Consider the following 15746-nt stretch of genomic DNA (forward strand, 5'->3'; position numbering starts at 1 on the left):
TAGGTGAGGTGTAGGGCCCACTCTCCTGACTGCTGCAGCTGGTAAGGACTGTCCCAGCTCTCCCACTCTGCTGACCTCAAAGCCCACCTTCCTACCGGCCACAAGGGTGTGGGAGAAGGTCATCACTCCCCCCACCCATGCCACCATATGACAGATGAGGAACAGGGCCAGATCTGCCACGTTCACATTCTGAGGCCCGATTGTCCAACCCCAGGCCCCATCCCCCACCCCTGTCAATAGGGTCAGCTCTGCTGTGTTGCCCAGGTGAGGTACAGAGCCAGCTTTTCAGAGTGCTGCATATGGTAAGGGGAGAGCGATCACCTCCTTTATCCAACTCAGGTGACAGATGGGGGTCATCTTTCCCTCACCCTTACCACCACATGGTGACCTTCTCTAGTTGAGGACATTTCCAGTCTGATGTGGGACTATGTTTTATTACCATGGGTTAAATAAAGAAACTGTTCTGGGCCTATGACAGTGCAGGATATAGAGGTGGTGATTTTGTGTCAACAGTGTCTGTTGGCATGAACTTGAAGGTTGAGACATGGGAATAAACCAATGACCTCATAACAGAGATAAAGACAAATTATTTTTTCTGGACTGGGGTATAGCTCTGTGGTAGAGTACTTACCTGGCAGGAAAGGGATGCTAGTTTTGACCCCTGTACTAACAAAAACAAATGTAATTTAAATATATGCACTCAAAACTCCTCCAGCTACCCTGCTTCTTCCTGACATCTTGAATGGAACCGATCAGCTTTATGTTAACACACAGAGTTATGACTCCTGGCCCATGTGTTCAGGTCTGACGACAGCTCAGGCATTTCAAGGTTTCCATTGTGAAAGATGATTGCAAAGTAATGAGGCTGCTATTCATGTATGACTTGCGGAGTCGGTTCTGTTGTCTTACAGCTGCACAGCACAGTTTCCAAAGGCTTTCTTCCTCTAAACTCGAAGCAATGGCAAGAAATCGATACTCAATCAGTTTGTGCAGAATATGGTGAAGGTTTCAGATCGCTATGTCTAGAATGCTTTGATGACAAGAAAAGTCAATAACTCCCATTTATTCATTTGACAAACATGCGCTTTTACTGGGCTCTGTGCACTGAAATACAAAATAAAAGGTGGAGCCCCTCTCCTCAAGATGCTGCAGCCACTGGATGCTCAGGTGATGGGGCAACTAGTCTCAGAGTGCGGATGTCACGGTAGAGTGAGGCTGTGGTGTCAGGGGAGAGTGAAGAATGGGACCTACCCAGATGTGGAGTGCCAAGAAAGGCTTTCGAGAGGAAGTGATGGATGAAGCGCCGTTTTAAGGATGAATTATTGACTAGATGAGGGAGAGAGAGTACGCCTGAGGGGAACATACGATGAAAGACCAAAACGCAATATGATGCTTTTTCTTCCCTGGGAAGAGCAATAGGAAAAGTTACAAAGAAAAATGAGGAAAAGACTGGAAAACTAAGAGGCTTCTACTTTCGTGGGCGCCATTTTGCTAGTACTAACGTTATTGATTTGCAAGGTGATTAGCCCCTCCCAGGGCTGGGAAGGTAAGACACAGGAACCCACACACCGGAAGCAAAGGAGCAGCCAGGCCAGGTGGCTGTGGTCAACTCTATAGAGGCCTAAATGATCAAAATGAGTAAGTCTGGGAGATCTACTGTTTAGAGATGCTGTCTATCCATTATGGGCCCTCCAGGTGTTCTGTGCCACTACCTGGTGAGACCCAAACAAATGTCTACCTACCTCAGAGAGGGAACTGACAACAGACCACAGTAAGAATACCACTAACGTCCAAATTGGCGAACCAGTGAGTTTATTGAGTTAAGTTACAGGATCATGGGTTACTTAATGAGCAGGAATAACATAAAGGCAATGTCACCAAAAGCCTGCCTCAGCCTGGGTGACTTCCCATGACAACTGGAATCCTGAAGCCCACTGCGACAAGCCGAAGTGTCTTCGAGGGAGCTTGACTGCTCTGCTCCTCTACCAAGCACCTGCATTTGCTCTTTGTCTCCTCAGCAGCCTTTACTGCTTATGTAGCCTTGGGAGGGAGGAACCCTCTGGTCCTCATCAGACTCCTGGATGAGGCTCTCTTCTTTGGGGCTGAGTCTTCACAAGCTTCCATCTAGGATGAAATGTTTTAATTCAGAGGAAATTGCTACACACCAGGCCAGGTTTCCAACCCTTTGAAAGCAGAGGGGAGTGATCAGTGTTTCTATGGCACAGAGTTCATAAATGAGTCATAAGAAAAAAAGCAACTATGAGTCTTGATCAAGTTTTATAATGAATTTGTGGATAAATTGTCCAGTGTATCCCACAGATAGCAAAAACTGTGCACAGTACAGCAAATATATTTCAATTACATGTATCCGTGCACATGCATACTGAATTACCTTGCAATACAAAGTTCTGCCACGCTTATGGTGAAACCTTTGGTAAATGTTGGCTTTTTTGGCATCTAAGATCTGATCATGTGCTATAGAAATCTCCCCATTAAAGGGGAAGGAAACACGCAGTGTGACTTGAGTAGGTGGCACCGAACTTCAAACCTGGTCGAGATGCAGTAACTGAGATGTCATGGAGGATCTTCAGATCTGTACAAACAAGGGAAGACATCTAGAGCTGAAGAATCACATTTTAACCTGGGAAACAAGAGAAAAAAACAAACATGTTGTTTGGAAGGAACCATAAGGAGAAAGTCAGCCACCGAGGAAGCCCCTGGGAAGATAGAATTCTGACAATTTTACCTCCTCTTCCTCAGTGATCTAGGTTTGAGGGATGTGTGTGAGTATCCACCAGGAAGCCTGGAATAACTTCAGGGATCCTGCAAACTCAAGTGCCCGGTGAGAAAAAGAAGGGCAGTGCTTTGCTTTGGGAAACGAGCTCCTTTGGAGGTCTGCATAAACAAGGAGAGAAAAGATGGCTTGACCTCAGCTTGACCTCAGTATACATGAGAATGGAGGGCTTGGAATTCATCTACTGTGGTTGTACGCAGAGGCTGAGGTGAGTTCGCTGGGTTCCCGGGCAGAGTATGGTGTTGTTCCAGGCTACACATTCTGGAAGCAGAAGGACTGGAGTCAGAAGGTGTATGGCGGTGCCCACTCCTTGTAGGGAAAGAACTAGCAAGCTTGGCATAACGGTTGAGGGCATCACGTAGCTCCAGAGAGATGATCCATGACAAGAAGAGCTTTCCTACGGCTTCACACGCTTGCACACATCTGCATCAAGAACATAACTACGACTCCTGGCACCATGCTTGCCTCTACCGCCAACTGCCCATTTAAGTCCTTTCCGTTTACAGATACACAACACCAAAGGTGACTTTAAGGGTACCAGTTGCTGCACAGACCAGTGTCAACAGTGGGTGCCAGGTCATTGGTGATGCTCTCCTGGTCAGAGTGGGTCTGAAAAAGGGAATGTCTCACAGCAGTTGGTGCCATGCATGGACATCCAAGAGCTCTGAACCATCTAACAGTGGTGCTTGGCCCGAAGTCTAAGAAGCTACGAATAGATGGTGTGATGGTTAATAATGATTGCCAACAGGGTCTAGAAGCACTGAGAAACAAGCTTCTGGGCATGCTCATGATTTAGATTGGGTAGCTTAAGATGGGAGGACCCACTCAGTAATAAGCGACCCCTCTCCCTCTATTCCTTCCTACAGTTGCTTTCGTCGGGTGTTTTGTTGAGTAGAACAAGAGTGATAACTAATACAGACAGGAAATTGAAAAGTTACTTCAATCATCTTTGATCCCATGATGTGCTGATCACCTAGTATTGGGACAAGAAAGTCCCAGACCAAGGACAAACCTCTACTATCAACATGCCCTGTGGTACCAGCATTGGTGATCCTTAACTTGAAATTTTAGAGCAGATTTAAACCACCAGAAGGCAGATGCTAATGTGTGGGAAATTCTTGCAAATATCAAACAGTTCAATTTAAATAGAAATTCAATTCTTAGCAATGTCTAGTTAAGCCAAGCACACCAACCTATTAGCTGCAGACCAGTTATGTAGTAGATAGAAATGTAAATACATAGAACATATTTTTATATTTTCATGGGAAACTCATTAAGTAGGCCTTACAGAATTCCCGTGTTTGTGGCCTATTTGCAAGCACCAAGTAGACCTGTGTGTGAAGCAACATGTTTTATGCATGCAATATATATTGGATCATGTCTTAACATACTTTCTACACCTAGTTCAAAAGAGGTCTGGGAGCTTCAGAGAAAATGCTATGAAAGTTTACCTCCAGAACAACAAAATGCCCAAAGAACAAGAATCCTTGCGACAAAAGCAATGTCCCTATATGCAATAAGGTAATTTTGTTATAAAACTATGCAATTCAATATAACATGATGGACTTTTAAAAGCACTTGTATTCCTCTTTTTTGCAGGTTGTAATTATGACAATAGAAGATATTCTAAACTTAAAACCATAATCCAAAAACATACCAGTTTGCTATAATTGTTGACTATTGTGCACAACACACACACAAATATCTGTGCAAGGTGGTAGGCAGCTTAACTCTCTGGTTTTTGGTAACCAGTTCAGTGTTGTTCATCTGCCAAAACATCATGTCATACACAACAAATATATACTTGAAAATAAAAAGACATAATCTGCTTTACTTTATCATACTAATAATATTTGTTTTCTAACTAAAATGCATAATTTTAAAGACATGATTTTTTGAGACAATGCCTCACTATGTAACCCTAGTGGACCTCAAACTCAGAAATCTGCCCACCTCTGCCTCTGGAGTGCTGGAATTAAAGGTCTGCTAGCCTAATTTTTTTAATTTTTTTCTTTTCAAGACTCATTTTTAATTTTTTTACTTTTTGAGATTATAATAGCATAATTTTCCTCTTCCCTTTCCTCCCTCCAAACCCTTTTGCCCTCTCTCAAATTCATGATCTCCTTTTTTTCATTGTTGTTACATACATATATGTCTATACATATATATTCCTAAATACACAGCCTTTTCAGTCCATATGTTAGTTGTATGTATGTTTTCATGAATGACTGTTTGATATTGGATAGCCAGTTGGTGAGCTCTTCCCTGGGGAAACCTCCTCCTGCTCCCAGCATTCCCTAGTCGCCTGTAGGTTTTTGTGTAGGGTTGAGGTCTCCTAGGCTCTCCACATCCATTGCTGTCTTTGTTCAGTTAATGTTTAGGCAGTCATGTTCGTGAGCCGTTATGGATGCAGCTTAATTTCTTTGTTAAAATGACACCTTCAATATTGGTAAGCTGAGTCCCACAGTTTGGACCTGTCCCTAGCACCTTGACATTGAGATGCTGACTCAGTACCCAGCTCGCTCCCTGATGTTTACAAATATCTAATGAGTATTGATCATAAAACAAGCACGGTGGGAAGGGCTTGGAAACCTCTGTTTGCTTTTCAAGGCTAGTCCTGAAAAGTAAATAAAAGTAGAAAACTATCTGAATATTTTCCTGGTGAATCTGGGATGTAATCAACATAGAGAATTCAGTACTTCAGAATCAGATGCTTAGAGCAAACAAAGAAACAAACAAACAAAAGGAAACAAAAGGCCTACAGACTGCTTAGAAGCACCTTAACCACCTCCCCAGGGAAGGGCACACCAATTGGTTATCAAACACTGAATGGTCAGCCCTAGAACAAGTAGAATTATATGATGTTTCATTGTGTTTTCCTCCAAGCTGACTCCTTCTCGATTGTATATGTTAAATCTCCATCGTTTTGCCAACCAAGTTTAATTTGGTGGATAATGTATAATGATCTAAAGTTTCTTTAAAATTGTGTGGTTAAGGGGCTGGAGAGATGGCTCAGCAATTAAGAGCACCGGCTGCTCTTTCCAAGGTTCCCAGCACCCATACAGTGGCTCTCAAGTGGCTGTAACTCCAGTTCTGAGGGACTTTATTCCTTCACACAGACTTACGTGTAAACAAAACACTAATGCACATAAAATAAAAATAAATAAATCATTTCTAAATGCTTTTAAAAAGGAAAAGAGAAAAAAGAAAGGTCTTACTGCCTATAGAAAAGAGGAACCATGTGATCAAAATGTGGGAATTGGGCCAATGTCAAATGTCACATTCAGAAAGAGAAAGGCAGGTGATTAATCAGACAGTGTCGCATGAACAATGCATAAGAGATTTGATAAAGCTTGGCTACATTACATGACATCTTACACTGCTTAATAGTGGCAGTACAATTTGATGTGCCTTTCTCACTAAATGTAAGTTTCTTTCTCTCTTTTTTTGCATAAATCCAGCTTTTTGCAAAATAAAAAAATGTTTTTCTCTGTGTGTGGTCCTTCTGCACCTTGGCTCTGAGATTTGCCTTGTGTTCACAAGTGTATCCTTTAGGACCAGAAAGTGGCCTGGCTTTAATAAACAATAAAATATTTGTCAGCTGAATGAATGAGCCATATCCTGACTCTTTCTTCAAGAAGCAGACGTGTTTTCTACTCTCCCAGCTAAAAACTTTGGTTGTTACACAATGCTAAGCCACAGCTGTATGAGACCATTTGTTCTCTCCTTCACGCCAAGTGCAGACGTCACATGAATTTTCCCACCACGGGGTGCCTGAATAATGCATGTGTATTGCAGTGTGTCTCCACTTTCTGTTGTCTCTCAATACAGAAATGATAGTCTCAAGCTCTTGGAATCACCCAGGCAATCTGCCCCCTTCGTCTGGAATTCAGCGGCAATCTTCACAATGCAGTTTGCTAGGTTCTGATCAGGAAACTCCCGCCACACGAGCAATGATGGAAGCGATCCACCGTTTCCACGGTACCTGACAGCTCTTTGCCCTGCTCAGGGGTTTCAGAATCAAGTACGTGGAGTTTGCCTATAGTCAGCAATTGCTACTATGTCAAGAATCTTCTTATATCTGTGCAGAACACACCTTTAATCCCAGCACACGGGAGGCAGAGGCAGGAGGAGCTCTGTGAGTTCAAGGCCAGTCTGGTCTACAGGGAAAGTTCCAGGATCTTCTATCTGTGAAGGCTTTCTTCTGGACAGAAAAGTCACCCACATGTCATTTTTTCTTGCATTTTTACTCAGTGTGACTCTTTCTTGCTTCATTCTTTGGCTCACGGCACCCTTTCTGGTCCAGAACACTCATGCGATGACCATGTTTCCAAACTTCTGGCCTGAAGTCAGGCTCTGGCAGAGACAATTTCAATTTGTGAACTTTTTTTTCTGATTCCCCAAAATTAGAAATAATAAATTTTGTGAACTAGATATCTAACTATCACCTTTTATTGATGTGTATGCGTGTACAGAAATATAAAATCCTGCCAGAATGATAACGGTGGGGGTTAACGTAGCTTTTGCATCATCTTTCCGCTGTTCATTGTTCATGTTGAGGCAGACAGCAAGGCCTCCCACTCTTAAGCTGATTTGCATAAGCCAATGTGCAAAGTTAGGATTTCCTTTTTTTCAAACATCTGCTGGAAATTTGGAGTAACCCATATAGGTGATCAAGTGAAAGTCTCTAAAAGAATCTTCAGGAATCCCCAAAGTTGTTAGCAAGAATGGCTGGATAAACACGTCGTACCAGGCGTAATATCGGTTTTCCATGAAGATATCTTAGAGACCTTGTGGGGTTTCTTGCTTCTACACAGTGAGCAGATATTTAGGCAATAATTTAAGATGGCAAATGCATCACATTTTAATGTCTTCACAGTATCAGAAAAGAGAATGTGCTAGAAATTATTCCATGTCTCCCTTGGATCTTTCCTTTTCATGGTTGCTGTCACAAATTTTATTTGTTGCTTCTTAACCAAATAAATCAAAATTGCTAATGACTTTTCAGTATATTCCTTCTAAAGGTGGGTGATTAAATTCCCATCCTTTACTTATTTCAGTAACTCCACATCACCATGGAAAGTTAACATTGTTAGGGATCTGCTCCCCATATTCATCTATTTTTATAATTAGATATTCCACATTTTTATTGTTTTCTTCAATTCTGATTAAAATGCAAAGATTCAATATTCTTCCCCTTCAGTTTAGAAAAAGTGACACGGAAAATTGCAGTGGGCATTGTTTTGATTTTCGTGTCTTTGGAAAATGTCTTGACAACGGAACTTTCCCACTGATAAAAACTCAGCATGTGATGTGGAAACATTAGTATTCTCCAGAGAACAGGCATCAGTATCAGAAATCTATGTCTGAATAGGACCAAATCTGTCTTTGATAAAAATCACATGACTATTTCACTGTCTTCTCTCATATTATAGAAATGTAACAAATTGTGAATAATTTTACAATAACAATTTCTATCAGTTGAAAAAATCTGTTGAATTATTAATAGGACTGTTGCGAATGTGTACCACGGGTCTGATCCTTTCCACGATTTGCCGTTATTGGAAAAGAATCTCAAAGATGGCATCAAAATACTGGGCGACCTGACGACAAGGATCACCAAGCCCGCCGAAGCTTAGACGGGAGGAAAGACAGTCATTTAGCTGGTCACCTCCGTCACTCAGAAGCAGGCCTCTTCCTGGCCTCAGTGCTTTCTTCCTAACTCTTTATGCACAGTGAATTAGATCGGCAGTAGTCAAGAGGGAAATTGTCATTGTCACTCACCTCATTGTAGTTGTCATCGTGATCATGAAATACTGGAGAGGTGGTTTCGAGCATTTGGGGGGCAGAGGCAGCTGGATCTCTGTGAGTTCAGGACCAGCCCAGTCTACAGAGCAAGTTTCAGGACAGCCCTGGATACACAGAGAAACCCTGTCTCAAAAAAATCCACCTCAGCCTTCGTTCTGACCACTGACTGGATAGGAGGCACCAGGCCAGTTACTTTCCTGTGCCCTATGCCTCGGCTCCTTTTTCATGAGTGGATAATACACCCAGCTTTATTGTGTGAATTAAATAAGACTTTCACAATGTCTAATGCAGTAGGCACCTTTTAAAATTTGGGGGGTGGGAGATTTCGAGACAGGGTTTCTCTGTATAGCTTTGGAGTTTGTTCTCTGTAGACCAAGCTGGCCTTGAACTCGCAGAGATTCACCTGCCTCTGCCTCCCGAGTGCTTGGATTAAAGGCATGTGCCACCATTGCCTGGCCATTTAAACATTTTTAGAGTCCATTTATAGCTAGACAAGTGTATCCAACATCAAAAGCTAAGTAAAATACTATATGATTTTCTTGAGATTCTGAAATGATGCTTTTCCAAGTTTTGTTCTGTATTTGTTTGTTTATTTTGTATTTTGTTCGTTTACTTTTTTGAGAGAGTGTCTCATAATGTAGTCCTGGGTCGCTTTGAATTCACGACGTAGTTCCAACTATTTGTGAACTGGTAGTGATCCTCCTGCCTCAGCCTCTTGAATGCTGGGGTTACAGCATGAGCTGCAAAAGTGGACTAGAAGTTGTTAGTCTCTTTTGTTTGTGGTGATGAGAATTTGGATTTAAACAATATCAAAATTAGCCTAGATATGCAGCCCAAGTCTGAAATTATGATTGTGCCTTAGGATATGAAAAGCAGTAATTTTCCTCCAGAATGCCATTTCAGCAGGAACACATGTTTTGTAGAACAGAAGAGCAAGCTACACTTTGATTGACTATATAAAGTCTCAGTAGCCCCATGGAGGATTTATTTAGACCCTTGAGGAAGTTAAGCTTCAACAAACACGAAGAAGACAACATTGGTAGCATATGGGTATGAGGACAGCTCCCATGTCTCTATGTGGGACGTAGCCCTGGTGACCTGGGGCTTGTGTTCAAAGTTAACACTCTCACGGTTCAGCAGGACTCCGCTTCTGAATGCAGGCACCAGCACCTTCTGGCCCCCTGCAACCACCCTTCAGCTCCAGCATCGCTCCCAGGCTGCAATCGTGCAAACTGCGTCTAACACCAAGTTCTGAGAACTGTTTCCTAAGGCCCCTTGTCTTCTCCAGCTTGTGTGAAAGTGGGAAGCAAGCAGCAGCCTATGGCCAAACACAGCTAAATGCCTGCTGTTTTCTGTTTGCTTGTTTGTTCGGGGGTGTTTGGGTATCTTGGTAGCCCACAAATTAAGACTGATTTTTAATTAAACGTTTGGCAAAATAAGAGAATAAAAACACTTATACAGTAGGTGGAAATATTCTGATAGTCACATTTTATCCACATCCTGCTTGACTGGAACTCAGATGCAGGACAGAGAGTTCTAGAACAATACTCACATCTCCTGCTGTGCATATTCTCTACAGCTCGCCTCACCTAAAGCACAAGTGTGACCTGACGGCAGTCACTCCCGACACTACAGGACCATACAGAGCAGATGGATGGACTCGTCAGAGGAAATCCTTAAGAGCCAAGTTGGACACAGCCAATGAGTGGAAGATGACGCTGGGCGAGACTAGCCTGTTCCAGAAAGCCCTTAAAGAAGCTTAAAGCCTCTCTGAGGGCCCATTGAGAGGAACACTTCTAATAGCCTTAAAGCAAGCTGCCAAGGGTTGTGTAGTAACAAAATGGGCCGGTAAGCCCTGGAGCTTGGAAGATGATGGGTGGTCCCATCTGAGACAGAAGTTCTCCTTGACATCACAAGCTCAGCCTAACAAGACTCTGGGCAGAGGACCCAGCTGAGCTGATTCTTGACCCACAGAAACTACAAAATGGTAAATTACCACTATGCTTATAGTAATTCACTACACTGCAATAAAAGTAACTCAAGCAGACTCGTTGAAGAGTAGCCTCACCGTGCCAGACTGGGGAGTCCACAGAACTCTTCACAGAAATGGTTCACAAATGTCTGTTGTCTAGCTATGACCAAGCATGGCACGCAGACCCAAACACAGAACAACACTCTCCAGAGTGACCGGGGCTGAGGAAATCAAAGATTTCTCGTGATAAGCAGAGACCAAATCTGGGGACCAAAACTTATACATGATACTCCCACAGGCAGATCTCCTCCTTTTGATAGTCACTTGAAAAGGTTCTTCCTTTACCAGCTCCTGGGCTCTTTTTGAAACAGAGTTTTATAATTAATTTTGAACTTCAAACAACTTTTAACTACAAACAGTTACACCTGATGGTACCACGGATGCTGACTACAGCCATCGCCTTATAATGCAATCAGCTGTGCCCTGAAGCACAAATCCATGCGCTTCACTGCCTCTTGATGAATCTCTGTGGATGGGCAGGGCGAGCATACACTCCTGCACAGAACCAGACTGGCACAATCCCAGCGGCACCTCGACATCCTTCACCCTGTGCCTTCCCTTGCACATCCAGTGGCTATCTGTTTAGGAGATTGTCTGCTTACATGGATTGTCTGCTGTCTGCCAGTTGGGATTTAACAGGAAAGAAGACACCTGTGACCACTGCCAAAGACTTGCACTTTCTTGGTGCACTGGCTAGTTTTCTGTCAACTGGACACAAGCTAGAGTCACCAGAGGAAGAGGAATGTTTTTTAATTAGCAATTGATGGGGGAGGGCCAAGCCCATAGTGAGTGGGTGGTGCAATACGTTGACTGGTGGTCCTATATGAAAGCAGGCTGAGCAAGTCATGTGGAGAAAGCCACGAAGAGAAAGCCAGCAAGCAGCCTCTGCATCAGCTCCTGCCCCCGGGGTCCCTGCCCTGCTTGTGCTCCTGTCCTGACTTCCTGGGATGACGAACTGCGGTGTAGGAGGTTCTTCTCTTCCTGTGTTGCTTTCATTGGTTAATGAATAAAGAAACTGCTTTGGGCCTGATAGGGCAGAACTTAGGTAGGTGGAGAAGACAGAACTGAATGCTGGGAAGAAGGGCAGAGAGAGAGAGAGAGACACCATGGATCTGCAGCCAGAGGTAGATGTGATGAAATATTTCTGGTAGGGGAGGAGCTCGTCCCAGAGAGGTCCAACCGAGAAGCAGCAGGAAGAAGAACGTGAGCAGGGAGGGCAAGATCAGAGAGAACCTTCATCCGGCGATGGATGGCGATGCAGATGGAGACCCACATTGGAGCACCTGACTGAGCCCCCCAAGGTCCAAAGGAGGAGCAGAAGGAGGAAGAACATGAAAAAGCAAATCAGAACGGCAAGGGGAGCGATCACCCACTGATACAAGGCGACTGATCTAATGAGAGTTCACCAAGGCCAGTTGACTGGGACTGAAGGAGCGCTTGATCCAACCAGATTCTCTGGAGGAGGCTGGATTCTCTGAATGTGGCTGGCCCGAAGTCTTTCTAAAAAGCCATTGACAATGACTCTGGGACTTGTTTCCTCTGCATATTCTGGTTTTTTGGGGATCCAGTCTGATTAGATACTCACCGTCCTGGTCCTGGAGGGAGCGGGGAGGAACTTGAACTACACACAGGGCAGGAAACCCTGACTGCTCTTAGGGATGGAGAGGGAAGAGGAGAGGGAGTGGGGGAAGTGGGAGGGTGTTGGGAGGAGGGGCGAAAATGGAAACTTTTATATTTTAATAAACTTTGAAAAAAAAAGAAATATTTCTGGTAGGCCACGACCTTGTGGTGATACACAGATTGATAGAAATGGGTTAAACTAATATGTTAGAGTTAGTCAATAAGAAGTTAGAGCTAATGGCCAAACAGTGTATTAATTAATACAGTTTCTGTGTGGTTATTTCAGGTGTAAGCTAGCCTTGCGGCCGGGACAAAAAGCAGGCCCTCTCTCCATCAATATGTGATGATGTAAGGTGCACACTGAGCAAACCCTTCTCTCCCCAAGTTGCATTGGTTATGGTGTTTCATCACAGCACTGGTAGACCTGCTGAAGACAACTGGGAAGATATGCTTTCACAATGAAAGCAGGATTTATGTGTGTGTGTGTGTGTGTGTGTGTGTGTGTGTGTGTGTGTAACAGACTCAACAGCCAAAGCTGCAATTAGCCTACACTTCCCTTTTCCCTTTCCTCCCCATTAAGGTGAGTGTCCCATCAAGCTAGGACAGATCCTTGTAAATGTCTCCTCCCATCAACAGATCCAGTGGTCATCACTGGTCTTTTTCTTCATCTTTTCCTTTCCATTATCATTTAACCATGCTTGAGTCTCACCTATATTGAATACTCCCTTCTCAGCCTCCTCCAGGCTCCTCCTCTTCCTCTGGCTCTCCCTCTCTTCTCTTCCCTGGCTTTTTCCAGTGCTGAGGGTCAAAGCCCGGGCCTTGCACACTACAAGACAAATGATCCTCCACTGCGCTATCTTCCAAGCCCTCTGCTCTTTCTCTGTAGACAGACTTCCTCAAAGAATGATCTACATTGCGTGCTTATCCCTGCCACTCTTCAGAATGTAGGTGAGTGTGAGCTCCAACCCTGGCCAAAGTAACCTTGTCCGTGCAGACGGTGAGTCCCTTTCAGTCCTTCTACACAAGCTCTCAGCAGCATTTGCCAAGACCAGCCACCTACACCCTTCTCAGAACAGCCCCTCTCCCTGTAGCTTCCAAGATCCCAGGCTGCTTCATGTGGTTCTCACTCTCCCTTCTGTTCTTTGTATCAATGGACAGCAAGTGCCATCCACACACGCTGAACTTTCTAGATGAGTGTTTATGAAATTATGATCTCTACAAAGTCCAGGGTTTACTGCCCGGAGCCTAACTCCAGGCTTGCTAAATTAGAATCTCTGAGAATGGGAGCTAATTTTTAACCATTTTCACCAGATGAGTTTTTGCAGTCGAGTTTGACATGCTTTGTTCCAGACCCATTCCAGTTGCCTGCAGGGCACTTCCCTCGGGTATCTCACAGGTCTGAAAACGCACCATCTGCGTGCTGGGTATGCCTGAGGCTCATGGACCCATCTCCTTTGTTTCCTGGGCATGCAGAGGACTGTGCTCCCACCGCTCTTGCAGCTAGGCAGACCCACATGATATGGCCTACACAGTAGACTAGGAACAGGGATAATATATGTCATTTTCCAGCCAAGGCGACGAGTGCCAGGGATTGCCCTTTCTCTGACAATCTGGAGCTCCAGTTGAGATGATAAAGCCATGATATTCCTTCATTGCTTGGAGTATTGCTTCCAAGTGCGTATCACACAGGCAGAAGCAGGGAAGTGAACTAACTTTTGCTGAGTAATCTCCCTGAGGTTTTGTGATTGGCATTATAGTGGAATAATTTAGCTCATACAGAATGGAATTCATCATTAGTATGAGTGAGTGAGTGAGTGTGTGTGTGTGTGTGTGTGTGTGTGAGAGAGAGAGAGAGAGAGAGAGATTTACTCATCTATCCAGATACATAGTGCAGTCTTTATAGTACAGTTTGACCGTGAACACTTGGGCATGCCATAATACGTGGTTTATGTGGTGCTGGGTTTGAGCTCAAGGCCTTATACACCAGCTGGCCCTTTACCAGCTGAGCTGCATGCCCAGTGCCCCGTCATTTCTGTGTACTGCTGAGATTCAAACCCAGCAACATGTGCATTACCATGCAATTGTTCTACCCCTGAGCTCTCTTTTTGCTTTAAAAAATAGTTTTTTATATTTAATTTTGGGGAGAAGGGGTGCATGCCACGATGCACACATGGCGGTCAGAGGACAACTTCAGGGAGCAGGTTCTCTCCTTTTACTGTGCGGGCTGCAGGAAAGGATGAAGGTTGTTTGGCTCGGAGGCAATCCACTGAGCCATCTTGCCAGCCTTGCTTTCACTCTTAAGACAGGATTTTACTTAGTCTTCCAGGCTAGCCTTGAACTCACTTTGTAGCCCAGACTACAAAATGACTCTCCGGCCTCAGCCTCCCAAGTAGGCTCACTCTCTTTCCAGTCCACTCTTCCTCTCCTGGTCTCTCTACTTAGCTAAGGAGACCAACAGCTGCGTGCTAGCATGGAGTGCATCTTCTCGTCTCGGTTTCCCCTTTCCTTAGGCAGAAGGAGTCCTCCGCTCCGCTCAGCTGGAGGGAACGATTCTGGAGAACCGTTCTCAGGTTCTTGCCCAAATTACCGCCTGTCTCTTTAAGAGGGAAGGAGCTCCTACATTGCCAAGATTATGTGATTAGAGAGATTCATGGAACTACCCTCACAGTCACTTATCTTCCATGTCCCAACATTGTATGCTAATATTCACGCAGGTCTTTGTGTCTGAGCTCCGGTGACATCGAACTAGGAGGGAAGAACTAAGAGTCCAATGGCACCCTTCCATCTGTCTACCGAGGCAGACACCACAACCCTCTTGTTTAACACGATGCTCCCAGCACGTAGCCGATAGAAGCCAAATATATATGCTGATCCACAGGCTAACATTTCATCACTGATTGTTGATAAAAAAGAGAATTTCTACTGCTAAATAAAGAAAGAATATAAAATATTTTAAAGCAAACTAGCATAGAAAACCTGGCACCAAGCTTCTCTACCACTCATTCTTGCTCATGTCCACTTCATACTTTCATATTTCAGGAGCATGAAAAGCAGAATCTGGCTCACAACAGCCGGCTCTGCTTCCCATCCCTTTTGATGTGTGTGGGGTCTGAGGCCTTTGGTCTGTTTGTTCTTTTGTCTTGTGACTCTAAATGCTCGTATTTCCATGTTTGTGAAGTTTTCAGAATCCTATTACACGGTACATTATTCTATTCCAGGATCTCTCTGTTCTTACCCTTTAAGAATTCAAATTTACCTAAACACGGGCACTGCGGCATTTTCCTCTTCATCTTAAAACCCCCTTCATCCTGCTTCTCTAAGGCTTTGTCTTGTGTGACAGTTACGTGTTTACTCATTTCAGTTAGTTCATCCAAATTATTTCAGTGAGTGCTTGCAGGTGCCAGGCATAGGGCTCAGGGCAGGGAATAAAATGATAAACAAAACCAAATATAGACCCTCCCTAAAAGAGCTTAAAGTCTATTAGGATTAAGA

The 15746-nt window shown here is 44.0% G+C and overlaps 1 long non-coding RNA gene across 1 annotated transcript in view; it reads right to left on the reverse strand.

The window, feature by feature from the left end:
- Positions 1–1789: 1789 nt before the first annotated feature.
- The window catches only part of LOC146893833 (uncharacterized), a 72306-nt gene continuing 58349 nt past the window's right edge, over positions 1790–15746 (reverse strand). Inside the window, exon 5 of the long non-coding RNA XR_015738565.1 lies at positions 1790–2641. This is a non-coding gene — a long non-coding RNA (uncharacterized LOC146893833). The remainder of the gene's footprint in view (positions 2642–15746) is intronic.

This window comes from Myodes glareolus, chromosome 8, assembly GCF_982192425.1.
Source record: "Myodes glareolus chromosome 8, mMyoGla1.1, whole genome shotgun sequence".
NCBI lineage: Eukaryota > Metazoa > Chordata > Mammalia > Rodentia > Cricetidae > Myodes > Myodes glareolus.